The following is an 18,441-nucleotide window of genomic DNA, read 5'->3' on the forward strand; positions in this document are numbered from 1 at the left end:
CCCATGCACAAATTGTGCACTGGGCTTCTAGTATACATATATACGTATAAATATATCAAAAGAATATACTGGATTTCCAATTTATTTTTCTTTATTAATGTTGAGACAAGTTTAATAAATTCTATTTTTTCTTGTACTCATTTTTTATTTGCAAAATTTTTACAAAAAGTAGAAAAATAAATATTTTGTCGGGTCTGAGTTTGACAATTCACACACATAAATATATAAATAGAGGTTGGGAGTCAATAAATTAAAAAAGGGGGGACATGCATAAATAAAATCCAAGATGCTGGGACAGGTTGCCGGTGGGTGTCAGGTCAGGCACACAGGTCTCCAGCAGCCACACATCTCAGGTCACGGGTGAGGAGGCGGAAGAGGTTCAATGTGACAGAGGCTTCAAGGCAGCCCTGGGATTCCTTCTTCCCGGCCTCCCGGAGGCGATGCAGCCATTGGCGGAGGGGGCCCCGGGGCCTGGGGCCTGCTGGGGCCTGAGCTGGGACACAGGCCCGAAGCTTGGAGTGGATGTGGTGCAGCGTGTGAAGGGGCTGGTCCAGGATGGCCCCCAGGTCGAGTTCTTCAAGGTCCCCAGGGACCTCAGGGTCAGGGCCAGCTCAGCCTCCAAGGCCACAGGGCGCTCCCACACCTGCAGCTGCCTCAGGTCCCGGGTCCTGGGGAGTGGGTGGGAGCTGCAGCTCCAGTTCTTAAGCAGGAGTGACTCTTCCAGGGCGTCCTTGACCCTCTTGAAGGCCTTCATCTCTTGTGGCGACAGAGACTTGAACTGGCCCATGTGGCAGCCCCTTGCACCCAGGTGGGTCCTGGGGGGCGTAGGGGCAGGAGCTGCTCCTGTCCTGGTCAGCACCGAGGCCATCATCATCAGCACCAGCACCAGCGTGCAACCCACAGCCAAGTCCGGCTTCATCCTGGTCTCTGGCCTCTGGTCTCTGTCAGCAGATGGGGATCCAAATGTCCACTCAGAGGCTGTCACCTGGGTCTCACCCAGCCTTGTTTGGCGTCTCTGGTCTCAGTCTCTTCTTCTGGGTCTCAGCCTGCTGCTCTGTCTGTATCTCTGAACTTGCAGCTCTGCTGAGATGTAATTCTGCAGAGCTCCATGGTGCAGCTTTTAGCCTGGACAGAGGGGCAATCCCAACTGATGTAGGAAAAGTGAAAATACACCTGCCACTAGGGGAGCCCCAGGCTGGGGAAGCCCAGCCCATGCAGGGCTGGACCTTGAACCAGTTGAGCAGCTGAAGTGAAAGGGAAAGTGATACAGAGTCTGATTCTCTTACAGAAGGTGAGGTCATAAGAGGAATCTCAGGATAAGGGCTGCCTCAGCCCCACAAAGAGGGGTCACAGTGTCCTGCTGGGTAGGGGGCATAGAGACTTGCCTTCCTGCAGGATACCCCAGTGCAGGGAGAGGAGGAGAAAGGCACCTCTAGGGTCATTGCCACAAAGAACCTGGAACTTCCCAGAGGGAAGCTGTCAGGGGAGGGGAGAAGAGGAAGGGAGGAGGCTCCTGGGAGGGTGTTGGAGAGAGTCAGAAAGGCAAAGCAGCCTGGAATTAAGAGCAGACCAGGTCCTCCCTCCCTTCCCCACTCAGCACTGAGAAAAAAGAAGGGGAGGAGGGAAACTTGACAAACATCTTTAATTGTCCAGATGCAGCAGGACCCAGGGATAGGAGGCTCTGCTGGGAAGTGAGGTGTGGCCAAGGACTTCAAAGGATCCTGCTCAGTGTGTGAAAAATGCTTTCATTCATTCATCAAGTATAACTCAGCCCCCACTTTGCATTAGGCACTGATCAAGGTGCCAGGAATAGCACTGAAAACAAATCCCATTAAACAAAACTTGCTAGAGGTTTTTTTTTTTGTGTGTGTGTGTGTGTGTTTGTGTGTTTTAATTGATTTCAGAGTGGAAGTGAGTGGGAGAGAGAGAAACATCAATGATGAGAGAGAATTATTGATTGGCTGCCTCTTTAATGCCCTCTACTGGGTATCCAGCCTGCAACATGGACATGTGTTCTTGACCAGGATCGAACCCGGGACCCTTCAGTCTGCAGGCTGACACTCTATCCAATGAGCCAAACCAGCTAGGATAGAACTTCTTTTTATTTTTAAACATTTTTTTGAGTTATTTAAAAATAATCTTTATTGTTGAGAGAATTACTGATGTCCCCCCTTTTCCCCCCCTCTGTAATTCCCCCCCTTTATCGAGTTCCTGATTAATTTGTGAGATTTATTAGTAAATATCTTGAATGCTGCTGAGGTAATGAAGCATAAGTAAGATGAATTTCCCTGTGGAGCAGATGTCTAGACTATGCAGGTCAAGGGTTATGGATACAGGAACTGATAAGAGAACTCAGACCCAGATACATTTCTTGTTACCTGATTATAACAGGTCTTCAGATCACCAAAGGGACAGTTTGCAAGCTTTCACCTATCATTTGAAAACCACAATGAATTTCCTATGTATCTTCTGCTTCATATTTGTTTATTTCACAACTAGGGGCCCAGTGCATGAAATTCGTGCACTGGTAGGGTCCCTAGAGCAGTGATGGCGAACCTTTTGAGCTCGGCGTGTTAGCATTTTAAAAAACCCAAACTTAACTCTGTTGCCGTGTCACATATAGAAATTTTTTGGTATTTGCAGCCATAGTAAAACAAAGACTTATATTTTTGATATTTATTTTATATATTTAAATGCCATTTAACAAAGAAAAATCAACCAAAAAAATGAGTTCGCGTGTCAGAGGTTCGCCATCACTGCCCTAGAGGCTGCTGGCTGCCTGCTGGGGCCTCCCTTCCCTGGTTGTTGGCCAGGGCCTTCCTTTGTTCCACACCACACCCTGGTGGTCAGTGGATGTCATAGTGAGCGTTCGAACTTCTGGTCTGTTGAACTCCCGAGGGGACACATTTCATATTAGGTTTTTATATATATAGATTAACAAGAGTGTACTGTCGCCTCTTTAAGCAAAATTCCTTTAAAAGCTTACTATCCTTGTGTTAAGTATAGAATAAAGAAATCTGCAGGGAAGAAATGAATGCCTCCTTTTTTGTAGGGTAGGGGGATATTCTTTTTATCATCATTCTTTCTGGTTACCTGGGGATGCTTTACCTTTGAGTTCACTAGAACTTTAAAGTGAGCAGGAGTTATACTGTGTATTATTGCTGCTCAAATTCTTGTGGGGATTATAACTGATTTTTAAAAGAACCATGAGTAAAGGCGAAGGGATTAAGCAAAAAAAGAGAAAAAAGAAAAAAAGAAAGAAAATAAAATAAAAGACAATCTCATATATAGACAAAAAGATAAGTAAAATAAATGTGAGTTGAATTAAACCTAGCTATAAATAAAAATAATATCAATGAAAAAAATATTTTTTTGTCTCTTGGATTAAAATGGATTAAAATGAATTCCTGTTTTTTTGTTCTGTTTTGTTTTTTGTTTCTCCTCATGGGAAGACATTTTCCCCACTGATGTTTAGAGAAAGTGGAATGGAGATGAGGGAGGGAGGGAGGGAGGGAGGGAGGGAGAGAGAGAGAGAGAGAGAGAGAGAAACATCAATGTGAAAAAGATACATCAATTGGTTTCCTCCTGCACGTAACCCAACTTGGGTCATGGATTGAACCTGCAAACCAGGTATGTGCCCTTGACCAAAAATCGAATTTGTGACCCTTTGGTGTGTGGGGCCACACTCTAACCACTGACCACTGAGTAACACTGGCCAGGGCTAGGAATTAAAACTAATTCTACATAAAGGCATTAACTTTTACTTTTCATGAACAACTAAATAATCACCAATATAAAATGAAATTAACCCTGAAATTTGGAAAAAAAGACAAAGGTATCTAATTTGCTTTTCTGGAAAATTCATTTCTGATAGAAACAAAATGCAGACTCTAATTACTGGAAAAGAAAGAAATTGTAGTGAGTTTGTATGAATAAAGGCTGTAGCAGAACCAGATCGCCAGCTAAGATGTCCTTTTTACAGAAAGGGCAGCATTGTGTGATGGCTTCCCAGGTTGTAACACAGCCCTGTAAACAATATAATGATGAAAGGGGCCATGGGGGGAACAGATACCATGTCTGACTAATGTTAACTTTCCAAAAGGTTTGTGGCAAGTGTTAAATTTTGAAAAGATAAATGCCAATTAAAAAATTGCTAAAATGAAATCCATACAAAGATCAGCAGTTGTTAGCAATTTGAATATTCATTGAACATTGAAACTGATTGAAAAATAAAATCATTTTCTTGTCCTTTATTGTTTTATCTTGAGTCAAACTGAATGGCTATAGATGCCATGAATTAGATAATGTTGACATGAAATAGAGGTTAAACTTTCAGTTGCTATATGTGGTTGTGAAAAATAAAGGTGTGACAAAGCAGTATCCTGTTTTCCTTTTGTCATTTTACACTGTTCAAATCTATAGAAATAGGATGCTTAAGTTTTTGGAAGGCCTGCAAAAAAAGCTAGTGTTTTTAGTACACTAAGCTCCTGCAGACTAAAGTGTATACTTTTCCATTACTGAATATGATTATAGTTATTTTTCTCTTTATTTCATCTTATAAAACTTTAGTAGAAATTAACACATTTATTTAGAAATAATAACAAATAAAGACATTACTCCTGTGAGGCTTTCAAATTCAACAATAACAATTTTGCCTTCAGTTTATATCTACATTAATCTTGAAATATTTATAGTTTTGTCCTGTTTTGTATACAATGCTTAAAAATGAAATAAGATTCAAATATCTTCTGTGACACATTGTGAGCTAAACTTATTTTATAGTAGAGTGGAGAACCCATGAATTTGTCTTCATGAGTGTAGATCTTATTGACAGAAATTGATAGTATAGAGTTTGTGATGTGACAATATCCCCACCCTACAAAATAGAAGTTATTAATAACCTATTAGATTATCAGATAAGCTAGGTTTCTGGAATATTTCATGTTTTTATTATTCAAATCTACTGCTTTTCTGCAAACAACAGAGCCTCTGTCACACATCAGTTATAAAGACACTAGAGGCCTGGTGCACGAAATTCATGCACAGGGGGTAGAGGAGGTCCCCTCAGCCCAGCCTGCACCGTCTCCAATCTGGGACCCCTCTGGGGATGACCCTCTCACAAACCGGGAACACTGGCTCCTAACTGCTCACCTGCCTGACTAGCTGATCGCCCCCAACTACCCCCCCTGTCGACCTGGTCACCACTAACTGCCCCATCCTTGCCAGCCTGGTCATCTGCAACTGCCAACACCCTGTCAGCCTGGTCGCTCCTCACTGTCCCCCTCCTCACCATCCTGATTGCCCCCAACTGCCTGCACCCTGCCAACCTGATTGTTCATACAGCCTGCTGTTCAGTCATTTGGTCATCCCTCACTAATCCCCCTGCCAGCCTTGTCGCCCCACGCAGCCTGCTGTTCAGTCCTTACTGTTACTGTGATGGCGTCCCAGACAATTTGCATATTGCTCTATTATTAGTATAGAATCTATGAGTTTGGGCTTTTTTCTCCTGTTCCTGGTAGGTAGTAAAGTGCATATTCCCAATAATAAAATTGTGGATAGTAAAAGCTGAAAGGCTTTTAAAGCAAAGGGGACAACTACACACGAGGAGACCCTGTAAGAGGGCAGATGAGAGGCACTGATCTCTTTGAGGACTAGCCAGTGCTCTCAAATGCCATTATTCAACTACTTTTATTCTTCTAAGCAATTCCTTGAGTCAGTTGATGACCCATCAAAAGCAGATATTCTATAGCTTTCAAAAATGTGCTGTTGAATTGAAAGGTATAATCCATAAATGGAAGCTAGTCTATATAAATGTAAATATTATTCTTCTATGGAAAGCTTACTATGATCATATACTGCTTAATAATGTGGATTTTGCATCAAAGAAAACACAATAATTTCAAGAGAAACATTAAAAATGCTTCATTCAAAGTAATGTCCATCGCTAGCTACACATTTCTCCCAACTTTCAGGTAATTTGTGGATACAGTACCAATAGAACTCTTCTTGTTTTGAGGCAAACCATTCACAGACCCAGTTTTCCACTTCTTCGTATGTTTCGAAGTGTTGTGCAGAAAGTGTGTGTGCCATCTATAGGAACAAGTGGTAACCTGAAGGAGCAAGGTCTGGTGAATACAGTGGGTGGGTTAATACTTCCCAGGCAAGATCTTTTAATGTGTCTTTGACTGGTTTTGAAGTGTGTGATGGTGCGACATCATGAAGCAAAATTACTTTTCTGTGTTTTCTGTCCTATTCTGGTCGTTTCATAATCAAAGCATGGTTCAAATTGATTATCTGTTGTTGGCAGCAATCAGTATTAACATTTTTACCTGGTTTTAGAAGCTCATAATACACCACACCTTCCTGATCCCACCATACGCAGAGCATTGTCTTCTTTCTGAAGCAATTTGGCCTTGCAGTCGAGGTTGATGGTTGACCTGGATCAACCCATGATTTTGCACATTTGGGATTCTCAAAATAAATCCACTTTTCAAAAAACGTTTGGTTGACCTGGACTTTGTCTTTCACATTGAAATCATCATTTTTAAAGCATTTAAACCAGCGTTCACAAGTATCTTGAGATGGAGCATGTTCACCATAAGCTTCCAGAATGTACGATAACTTTCAGCAGCACTTTTCTTCGAAATAAAATAATGAATTAAAACTGTCTGCAAATGCTCTTTTTTTGGCATGAAATTTGACATTTGTAAGTGTAATAAATTATCTATGATGTTAACACCTTCAGAAAATTTGACATAAGAAGTTTTCAAGCTTGCTGTCAATACAACAAAATAGCAAACATATCAAATCGCATATATATCAACATACAGTGGGGCCTTGACTTACGAGTGTCTTGACTAATGAGTTTTTCGACATATGAGCCGTCTCTTGGCTGATTTTTTGCTTTGAGTTGCCAGCTAAAATTCGGGTTGTGAGCCACCTTCAGATACCCCACCGCTAGTTGGCCCAGCGAACGTCACAGTGAACGCCACAACATCAGCCCAGCATCACATGTCTCACTCGTTCACTTTTTGATTTGACATATGAGTAATTTGAGTTACAAGCTCCATCACGGAACAAATTAAACTCGTAAGTCAAGGCCCCACTGTATGTGTAACTCCATCTATTGAAAAAATCTGCATTATTAACTGGTACACCTGGTAAATGCAGTATGAGCTGTAATCTATATACACTGAAACATTGATGGGATTTTTATGTTTGATTGATATTCTTACATATCTTCCTTTTTCTTAGTGTTTTAAAGGATTTACTGATATTCACTTATAAAACTGTAAAGTCATTTGTCAAACATTCGCATACCTTTGTCTTTAAGAAATTCGGTGGAGCACACAGTGGTTTTCTTCCCCAGGAATTTATGTTGAAATAATGTTACAAAAAACAGAAGGCTTTTAAAGTCATGAGTGACAAATACACAAGGAGATCGCTGCTTCTAGCTGTTAGGACAAGGGGAATTCCTTACCAAATCTGGGCGCCAGTTGAATTCTATTTTCTAGACATTTTAAATGAAAACTAAGAGGACAAACTTATTTCACTCTGGCTTAGTCTGTGGAGCAACTATCTGTCACTTCCCTTTGAAATGGGAGGAACTATGTTTAAAAACATGAATGAAGCAGATGAGCATCCAACCCGCCTGGTGGATTTCAGTTCCTGTTCCCTTTCCCTTCCTAAATCCTCTCTGTATTCTGCTCCTTGGGACCTATAAACACCCTTTTATGCTAACTGCAGTAGTTTTCTGTTACTTTCAGGTGAAGAGTTAGAGAAATGAAGACTTTTGGAATCATGTACATCCATTTTCCCTTTGATTAAAATGATTGAAATGAATTGCTACCACTTTAATATATAGAATGGGTTCTCAAGCCTTAAATTTTCCAGGCCCTCCCCTCTCTCATGTCCCAACAAACTTAGGGTTTATCTCAATGGTATTTGCATCATAAAATTTGTTAAAGAATTTATTCTTTGAATAATGTGTTATTTGGGGCTCCATTAAAACAACTTTGAAGAATTTTTTGAATAGTCACTGATTAAAATTTCTATCACATAAATATAGCTTTTATTTACATAAAATATGAGAATATAAGGCAAGATATACACATATTAAATAGAATGTTTCAACTTCATGGGGAGAGAAACACTCTAGTCCTGTCATTTGCTTGTAATTATTGGGTTATTTCATAGATTATTCCATGTAAGTAAAAACTTCTAACTAATTGAAGCTTATAACTAATGGGCCATTTAAAAAAGCTTATAGTTAGGAAGAATAATGTCTTAAATTTATTATGTACCACCTCTCTTTCTTTTAAAAATTATTTTTTCTCTTAATAAAGGTAATATATATATATATATATATATATGTATATATATACTTTTTGAAGAATTATATATTTACAATTAAAGAACAATTGTAAAATAAAGGTAAATATAAAGAAAAAAATTAAAATCACCTATAATTTTAATTCCATAAACAAACACCTTTAATGATGTTAAGAACATGGTTTTTATGTATAACACTAGAGGCCTGGTGCACGAAATTTGTGAACGGGGAGGGGGGTGTCCCTCAGCCTGGCCTGCACCCTCTCCAATTCGGGACCCCTCAGGGGATGTCCGACTGCTGGTTTAGGCCTGGGATCAGACCTATACCCGCAGTGGAACATGCCTCTGAAAATCTCAAACCTCTGGCTCCTAACCATTTGCATGCCTGCCTGCCTGATTGCCCCTAACCACTCTGCCTGCCAGCCTGCTGCCCCTAACTGCCTCTGTCTGCCGGCCTGATCTCCCCTAACTGCCTCTGCCTGCTGGCCTGATTGCCCACTAACTGCCCTCCCCTGCCTGCCTGATCTCCCCTTACTGCTTTCCCCAGCTGGCCTGATCGCCATCTGCTGCTCTCCTTTGCCAGCGTGATTGCTCCTAACTGCCTTTGCCTCAGCCCCTGCCACTGTGCCTTTTTCCAGAAAGATGTCCGGAAGATGTCTGGTCTAATTAGCATATTGCCCTTTTATTAGTATAGATGCTGTGTGTGTGTGTGTGTGTGTGTGTGTGTGTGTGTGTGTGTTTACATGCTCAGTGTTGGCTGGCACTAAGGCCTCCAACTGTTCTGCCTGGATGAGACAGGGTACCATGGGGAGCAGGGCCAAGACAACCCCTGGCTAAACTGTTGGTGGTTGATATGTCCAAAATAAGATTTGAGATTAGAGACACTTTGTAGGAGAAGGGGCAGTAATTATTGTTTTAAACCAGTGGTGCTCCATATTACCTCTCTGCACGACCCCAAGCATTTAAGTGACGTCTATTCACAAGTATTTTGTTAGAATGGAGTTTCACATCTGGCTGTCTACCATGGTGGGGAAAGGATGGCATGCTGAATGCAGGAGCTAGGAAATTCTCAAGGTTCTGGATTTTTTTTAAAAAATATATTTTTATTGATTTCAGAGAGGAAAGGAGAGGAAGAGAGACAGAAACACCAATGATGAGAGATAATCATTGATTGGTTGCCTCTTGCACATCCCCCACTGGGGATAGAGCTCACAAACCGGGCATGTGTCCTTTGACCAGAATCGAACCCAGGGCCCTTCAATCTGCAGGCTGATGCTCTATCCACTGAGCCAAACCTGCTAGGGCAAGGTTCTAGGTTTCTTAAAATATCATTTAGACTTTCTAAACCAAGGACATTTTATGTAGCCTTCTGGTACCAGAGAGAGTCTAGTTGGCATCTGAGGTGTATATGTTGGTGAGCAGCATTATGTGCCTGGCATTCTGCTAAAGAGTTTACATGAATTATCTCACTGAATTACCATAAAAACCTTCCGAGGTTAGTGGTAGACCTCAAATTCAGATACATGCTACCTGGTTTAAAAATCTCTTTTTATCATCTATCAGTTATCTACTCATATACATGTATATACATATATACATATATACATATATACGAATATACATGTCCTATATAATAAAAGCCTAATATGCAAATTGTCCCCTTGGGTGGTCATTCGACCTGGAGTTTGACTACTTGCTATGATGTGCACCGACCACCAGGGAGGCAGTGTGGAACATGGCTGGCATCGTCAAAAGTGTGCTGGCAGCAGGCAGCAGTGGAGGCAATGCCGGCCCCGATGGGGACCGCGGCGTGATGGTGGAACAGGTGAGTGGGCGCCACCAGGCCAAGTTGGTGAGCGGAGGGGGGCCTGATTACCCTGCCTATCGCCCCACAGACTGCGACCAGTGGCGGTGGGTTGGGGCTTCTGCCCGACTCCCAGGCACTGAGGGAGCTCGGTGGGGGACCTGGCCCCAATTGATCACCCCACAGGCGGGATCGTGGAGCAGGTGAGGAGGCGGCACCAGCCCATGGCAGGCTACCAGCCGGGGCTGTGGGGCTGTGGGGCTGTGAGGATGGGGTGTGGGGGACTGGGGACGGGACCCAGCAGGCAAACCCGAGGGCCCCCACCCATGCACAAATTGTGCACGGGGCTTCTAGTATACATATATACATATAAATATATCACAAGAATATACTGGATTTCCAATTTATTTCTCTTTATTAATGTTGAGACAAGTTTAATAAATTCTATTTTTTCTTGTACTCATTTTTTATTTGCAAAATTTTTACAAAAAGTAGAAAAATAAATATTTTGTCGGGTCTGAGTTTGACAATTCACACACATATATATAAATAGAGGTTGGGAGTCAATAAATTAAAAAAGGGGGACATGCATAAATAAAATCCAAGATGCTGGGACAGGTTGCCGGTGGGTGTCAGGTCAGGCACACAGGTCTCCAGCAGCCACACATCTCAGGTCACGGGTGAGGAGGCGGAAGAGGTTCAATGTGACAGAGGCTTCAAGGCAGCCCTGGGATTCCTTCTTCCCGGCCTCCCGGAGGCGATGCAGCCATTGGCGGAGGGGGCCTCGGGGCCTGGGGCCTGCTGGGGCCTGAGCTGGGACACAGGCCCGAAGCTTGGAGTGGATGTGGTGCAGCGTGTGAAGGGGCTGGTCCAGGATGGCCCCCAGGGTCGAGTTCTTCAAGGTCCCCAGGACCTTCAGTGTCAGGGCCAGCTCAGCCTCCAAGGCCACAGGGCGCTCCCACACCTGCAGCTGCCTCAGGTCCCGGGTCCTGGGGAGTGGGTGGGAGCTGCAGCTCCAGTTCTTAAGCAGGAGCGACTCTTCCAGGGCGTCCTTGACCCTCTTGAAGGCCTTCATCTCTTGTGGCGACAGAGACTTGAACTGGCCCATGTGGCAGCCCCTTGCACCCAGGTGGGTCCTGGGGGGCGTAGGGGCAGGAGCTGCTCCTGTCCTGGTCAGCACCGAGGCCATCATCATCAGCACCAGCACCAGCGTGCAACCCACAGCCAAGTCCGGCTTCATCCTGGTCTCTGGCCTCTGGTCTCTGTCAGCAGATGGGGATCCAAGTGTCCACTCAGAGGCTGTCACCTGGGTCTCTCCCAGCCTTGTTTGGCGTCTCTGGTCTCAGTCTCTTCTTCTGGGTCTCAGCCTGCTGCTCTGTCTGTATCTCTGAACTTGCAGCTCTGCTGAGATGTAATTCTGCAGAGCTCCATGGTGCAGCTTTTAGCCTGGACAGAGGGGCAATCCCAGCTGATGTAGGAAAAGTGAAATCACACCTGCCACTAGGGGAGCCCAATGCTGGGGAAGCCCAGCCAGTGCAGGTCTGGACCTTGAACCAGTTGAGCAGCTGAAGTGAAAGGGAAAGTGATACTGACTCTGATTCACTTACAGAAGGTGAGGTCATAAGAGGAATCTCAGGATAAGGGCTGCCTTAGTCCCTCAAAGAGGGGTCACAGTGCTCTGCTGGGTAGGGGACATAGAGACTTGCCTTCCTGCAGATACCCCAGTGCAGGGAGAGGAGGAGAAAGGCACCTCTAGGGTCGTTGCCACAAAGAACCTAGAACTTCCAAGAGATAGGCTGTCAGGGGAGGGGAGAAGAGGAAGGGAGAAGGCTGCTTGGGAGTGGGAGAGAGTCAGAAAGGCAAAGCAGCCTGGAATTAAGAGGAGACCATGTCCTCCCTCCTTTCCACACTCAGCACTGAGAAAAAGAAGGGGAGGAGGGCAACTTGACAAACATCTTTAATTGTCCAGATTCAGCAGGACCCAGGGATAGGAGGCTCTGCTGGGAAGTGAGGTGTGGCCAAGGACTTCATGGGATCCTGCTCAGTGTGTGACAAATGCTTTCATTCATTCATCAAGTATAACTCAGCCCCCACTTTGCATTAGGCACTGCTCAAGGTGCCAGGAATGGCATTGAAAACAAATCCCATTAAACAAAACTTGTTGGAGCTTTTTCTTTTCTTTTTTTAAAAATTGATTTCAGAGAGGAAGGGAGAGGGAGAGAAGTAAACATCAATGTGAGGGAGAATCATTGATTGCCTTCCTCCTGCATGCCCCCTACTAGTGATTGAGCCCACAAACCAGGCATGTGCCCTTGACCAGAATTGAACTTGGGACCCTTCAGTCTGCAGGCCGAACCCCTATCCACTGAGCCAAACGGGCTAGGACAGAGCTTTTTAAATTTTTTTTATTTTAAAATAAACCTTTATTGTTGAGAATATTGCTGATGTCCTCCTTTCCCCCCTCTACCCAATTCCTGCCCTGCCCCAGGCCTTCACCCTCTATTGTTTGTGTCCATAGGTATTGCATTTTTGCATATAAGATCTTTGCTTAATCTATTCCTATACCCCACAACCCTTCTTCCTTCCAAGATTCGTCAGTATGTTCCATGTTTCCATGCCTCTGATTCTATTTTATTCATCAGTTCATTTTGTTCATTAGATTTCTTGTTCATTTACTTTGATTTTTAGATTCAATTGTTGATACATATATATATTTATTGCCATTTTATTGTTTATATTTTTGCTCTTCTTCTTATTCTTCTCCTTCTCCTTTCTCTTTCCTCCTTTCTTCTTTCTCCTTTCTTCTTCTTCTTCCTCTTCTTAAAGTATGCCTTTAAACATTTAATGTAATACCAGTTTGGTGGTGATGATCTCCTTTAGCTTTTTCTTGTTTGTGAAGCTGTTTTTCTGACCTTCAATTCTAAATGATACCTTTGCTGGTTGGAGTAATCTTGTTTGTAGTTCCTTCCTATTCATCGCTTTGAATATTTCTTGCCACTCTCTTCTGGCCTGCATAGTTTCTGTTGATAAATCAGCTGACAGTTGTATGGGCATTCCCTTGTAGATAACTGCTTTTCTCCTACTGCTTTTAAGATTCTCTCTTTGTCTTTAACACTTAGCTCTTTAATTTGATGTGTCTTGGTGTGGACCTCTGTAGGTTCCTCTTATTTAGGACTCTGTGCACTTCCTGGACTTTTAAGTCTATTTATTTCACCAGGTAGGAGTAATTTTCTGACATTATTTCTTCAAATAGGTTTTCAATATCTTGCTCTCTCTCTTCACCTTCTGGGCCTCCCATAATGTGAATGTTGGTATGCTTGAAGTTGTCCCAGAGGCTCTTTACAGAACCTCATATTTTTGGATTCTTTTTTTCTTTTTGCTCTTCTGATTGGGTGTTTTTTGCTTCCTCATATTTCAAATCATTGATTTGATTCTTGGGATGCTCTACTCTACTGTTGAATCCCTGTAAATTATTCTTTATTTCAGTTAGTGTATGCTTAATTTCTGACTGGTCTTTTTTCATGTGTTTGAAATTCTCACTAAGATCCTTGAAAGTTTCACTAAGTCCCCTGAAACTCTCATTAAGATCCTTGAGCAACATTATAATCATTGTTTTAATATCCAGGAGTTTTCTTGATTTCATTTCATTCATTTCTGACATTTTTCTTTGTCTCTGCATTTTGGCTGCTTCCCTGTGTTTGTTTCTATGTATTAGGTTGAACTGCTATGTTTCCTTGAATTGGTAGAGGGTCCTTGTGTAGTAGGTGTTCTGTAGGGCCCAGTGGCTCAGCCTCCCCAGTCACCTAAGCTGGGCACTCTATGCATATCCCTGTCTGAGTTATGTGCACAGTCTTGTAGTTGAGCCTTGATTGCTTTTGGTGTCACCTTCAGGCCAATTGGCTGTAAGAACCAGCTGTGACTACAGTGGAAGAGCTGCTGTGCAGTAGATCCCCTATGGAGCAGAACTTGCTTCAGTGGGGCTTTGGTGCTCACTGAATCTGCCCCTTGAGTGTTTCACTTATGGATGTGTAGAGTTGTAATCTATTATGGTTTGAAGTTGTCAACCCGGTGCTCTGGCTCTTGGGCCTTTTGGGAGGTACAAAGTTAGTTACTGCCTGGGGCTGCCTGGCAGGAGCTACAGAGAGATATCTGAAGATGACTGCTATTTATATTGGCCCTGGAACTGCTAAGGCAAGGGCCAGCTGTGAGGCAAGGCAGGCTGGTGCTGGTGCTGAGTCTTGGGCTTCTTATTGATAGGTTTGGGGTATGCTGAAGCCAGTTTTACTTGTTTGAGAGACTTTAGGAAAGTCTGAAGCCTGAACCAGGGCAGGCCATTGATATGGAAAAAACACTGCAAACAGCTTGGTCAGGGCTGCAAATAGGATGGGGCAGAGTCTCAGGGAATCACCAGGATAGAGTAAGCAATGTGGGCCAGGCTGATGGAAACTCAGTTATGGCTGCCAGTCAGCTCTGTGATGGGGGAGGTCCCAGCACAGGAATAATGATCCATGTGAGCATCCCCGTCTGGGAGAAAGCCACACCCGAGTTCCTGCCCTGATGCAAGACAATCCAGTTCCTCCCATATGTCCCTGGATATCCCAAAGCCACCACCCGGTGCTAGATCTCAGAGGAAGTGGGACCATATAAATTCCTGCACCAGCCCTTTAAGGGGAACTGTCTGGGACTCCAGCAGCCCCTGTGTCACTCAACCACAATCTCCACTGGTTTTTATAGTCCTGAGTTATGGGGACTTCTCTTCCCAGCTCTGGAACCCTGGGCTAGGAATCTGGTGTGGGGCTGAGACTCCTTGCTTCTCAGGGGAGGTCTCTGCAGTGGAGATATCCCTCCAGATTAAAAAACATGCCACACATGGGTGTTGGACCGGTCTGTTCCATACCTCCACCCATCCTACCAGCCTTGATGTACTTTCTTCTTCACTTTTCTAGTTATAGGACTTCCATTGAGCCAGATTTTGGGTGGTTCTTTATGATATTTTTCTGTATTTATTTTAGTTGTAATTTTGATGTGGTTGTGAGAGGTGTATAGTATCACTGTTTATTTCTGATACTAGAGGCTTGGTGCATGAAATTCATGCACAGATAGGGTCCCTAGGCCTGGCCGGTGATGGGGGCCGATCAGGGACTTCCAGCTGGGGCCTTTCTTCCCCAGCTGCTGGCTGCCACCTGGGGTCTTCCTCCATTACATGCCACCCCCTGGTGGTCAGCGCACATCATAGCGAGCAATTGAACACCCCGATATCCCAGTCGAATTGTTGAGGGGACACTTTGCATATTAGCCTTTTATATATATTGATAGTCTTAATATATGAGAAATTTCTACATCGCAAATATGTGGATACAATATGATTTTTTTAAATCCTGGTGTTGCATATCTAAGGGATATGTGTTTTTTTAGCTGTTATAATGATGAATATTTTTTCCTCTTTATTTTATTATTTTATTTTATTTATTTTCCATCACCATTTAACCCCTCTACCCTTCTCCCACCTCTGTCCAACCCTACAATTACCACACTGTTGTGATTTAATGAGAAGATTTTATTGTCAGACTATATAAGTCTTGAATCCCTGATTCACTCTTCATTAGTCATATGATTTGGGGCAACTTCCTTAGCTTCTATGAAACTGTTTCTTAATTTTTAAAATGAGGAAAAATAATTTTGTGATAGAATTGTTAGATACTATTCATAAGATGCTAACTTGATCTGTGCTGATTCAAAAAGTAATTCCCATTTTTCTTATCAAATAATTATGTCTTATTTATATCACATTTTTATATTAGCCTTCATGCAAATTTTAGATTATTCTGAAATTTAGGAAATTTCAACAAGTGGAAGTTCTCAGTGTAGGCTTTGATCTTTATTACCAAAATTTCTAAAGTAGTTTTGTACAGTAGAACGTGTGCAAATTAATATTATCATGAAAAATGGTTAAGAAGGCTTATTTCCTGTTCATTGTAGGTATCATTATTAGAAAAGATCTTATCTAATTTGATATGTATAGTATTTCATTTTAGTTGGTTTCCTAAATAGTTGCCAAACCTTTTTTTTTTTTACTATTGCTATTTTTCTTTTAGATTTATCTCTTCTTTGTCACTTTGCTCTACTTTCTTGAGAATGCCCATTTTTCTTTATTTCAAAACTTTACACATGTTTCTCTTCCCCTTTCCTCCCACTTTTTCCTTGGGCATTGTACTCATCACTTAAATCATGGTACTCACATCACTGCCTCAGAAAAGATGATCTTTACCTTCAAAACTAGGGCATATCTTCCCACTAATGCCTGTACTTTAAAGATGGTGCAATTTCAATAGCAAACACAGAGAAAAGCACATTTAAAGCATAGTCAATTATCCTAAAAAAAAAAAAAGGATGAGAGAAACAAATAGTAGAGGGAAATGAAGGAAAGAATGGGCATCTTTTTAGCAATGAATAAGTAGGTGAAAATTCCCTGCAGTTTTATTATTAATCATGTAAATTAATTTCTGCCCTTTTCTCCATTATTTTTTCTGCATGTTTGACTATGATGTTTGTCTGTTTTTTTTAAGCTTATTGAGTTGAAAGCCCAGCTTTTTGTATTCAGTTTCTTTGTTTTATAATAAATGTCTTCAAAGCTATGAAATTTCCTTTCAACCCAACTTTAGTTACATTCCACATATTTTTATAATTTTTATTTTGAAATAATTTTAACTTCTAGAAATGTTTGAGAATAAAAATAATACAAGAAAGAGCCATACACCCTTTATACAAATTAGTATAATGTTAACATTTTACACATACAAATACACAATTACATAAATCTATCATCTATCTATCTATCTATCTATCTATCTATCTATCTCTAGCATCATCTAAACTACATATTGTATATATACCACAGAAAAGACAGACTTTTTTTCTGAAGCACAATGCATAAATAATAACCCTTTACTCCTAATTATTTTATTGCCTATTTCCCTAGAATTACCAAAAAACATATAAAAGTTGGTTTATTTAAAAATGTTAATTATACCTGCTTAGAGGAACTTGTTGAAAAAAAAGTGACTGAAGCTTTAGCACGAGCTCATGTAGAGATAGGGATTTCTGATTCATTCTGTTCAAAATTGTAGTTAGAACAATGGCAAAAATAGCATTGGCTCCCGCAAGAAGGTTGAGAGAGCAGAGTTGACTAGAGAGAATACTATATTTAGGAGCAAGTCTATAAGGCAAAGATCATGAAGCATTGATGATCATGGGAGCACAGTGTTTCAAAAAGGAACACAAAATAGTTTCAGAAACCACAGAGGGATTTAAAAGGATAAAGAATATGAAGCATTTAAGAGTGTGAAATATCAAGAACATCTTTGGATTTGGAGAGCCAAAGGCTAATTTTTGAAGAGGTTAAATTCTGTAGAGAGTGGGTAGATAGAACCAAAAGTACAGAGGATGAAGGAGTAAAGATACAGGCAGAGCTTTGTAGACTATGTTTCAATGACGGTGTGCTGATGAGAGACAGCATAATGGCTTAGGAGAATTCAGATTATAAAGGGTGTTTCACTGTTTGCTCATAGTTTGGGAAATTTCCAGTCCTGTGTATAGAAAGAGGGGGAGAAACTGAAGGTCGAAGAGGAAGTGCAGATATTTGAAGAGAAAGATCTTTGAGCATAAAAGAAAACATGGGATCATTTAGAGGGTTAGCCCTGATTGAATGCAATGACTATTTCCTGAAGCAGAAAGCACACAGGAGGAAATGGATGAGTATTCAGAGCTCTTTGATTTTGATAAAAATTGAGGGAGCTCATGTTAAATAGTCTCAGTAAAAGTACCCCTATCTCCAGAGAATTAAGGGAGTAGAGAAAGTCCAGCTTTATATTTGGAAAAAAGTAAGGTAAAATATTTGGAATAATAGCATCGGGAAAACTAATAAGATTTTAACTAGAGGTTAGAAGTGAGGGCCTGGGTCAGTTTGTAATGGAAGAAAAGTATCCTACTTTATGTCTTTCTCCAGGACTACTTGGCAGCCTGGGGGATTGGGCCTAAGCTGGCAATCAGACATCCGTCTAGCAGCCCGGGAGCCCTCTAGGGATGTCCACTTGCCAGCAGGGAGCAGGCCTAAGCTGCAGTCAGACATCCTTAGTGCTGCTGAGGAGGCGGGAGAGGCTTCCACCACCACCGCTGTACTGGCAGCCATTAGCCTGGCTTGTGGCTGAGCAGAGCTTCCCCTGTGGGAGCGCACTATGACCTTCGTTCACTTTTCTTCCCCAAAGAAGGGGGCATGCCAGCCTCTTCCGCCCCCACCAGCCCAGAGT

At 42.1% G+C, this 18,441-nt stretch overlaps 1 protein-coding gene and 2 pseudogenes across 5 annotated transcripts in view; all 3 read right to left on the minus strand.

The window, feature by feature from the left end:
• GRIA4 (glutamate ionotropic receptor AMPA type subunit 4) overlaps positions 1-18,441 on the minus strand; it is a 413,519-nt gene that overhangs the window by 237,037 nt on the left and 158,041 nt on the right. The window lies entirely within an intron of this gene.
• On the minus strand, positions 318-919 carry LOC102428202 (annotated as a pseudogene).
• On the minus strand, positions 10,773-11,375 carry LOC102428511 (annotated as a pseudogene).

The sequence above is a fragment of the Myotis lucifugus genome, unplaced genomic scaffold (genome assembly GCF_000147115.1).
Source record: "Myotis lucifugus unplaced genomic scaffold, Myoluc2.0 scaffold_248, whole genome shotgun sequence".
Taxonomy (NCBI): Eukaryota; Metazoa; Chordata; class Mammalia; order Chiroptera; family Vespertilionidae; genus Myotis; species Myotis lucifugus.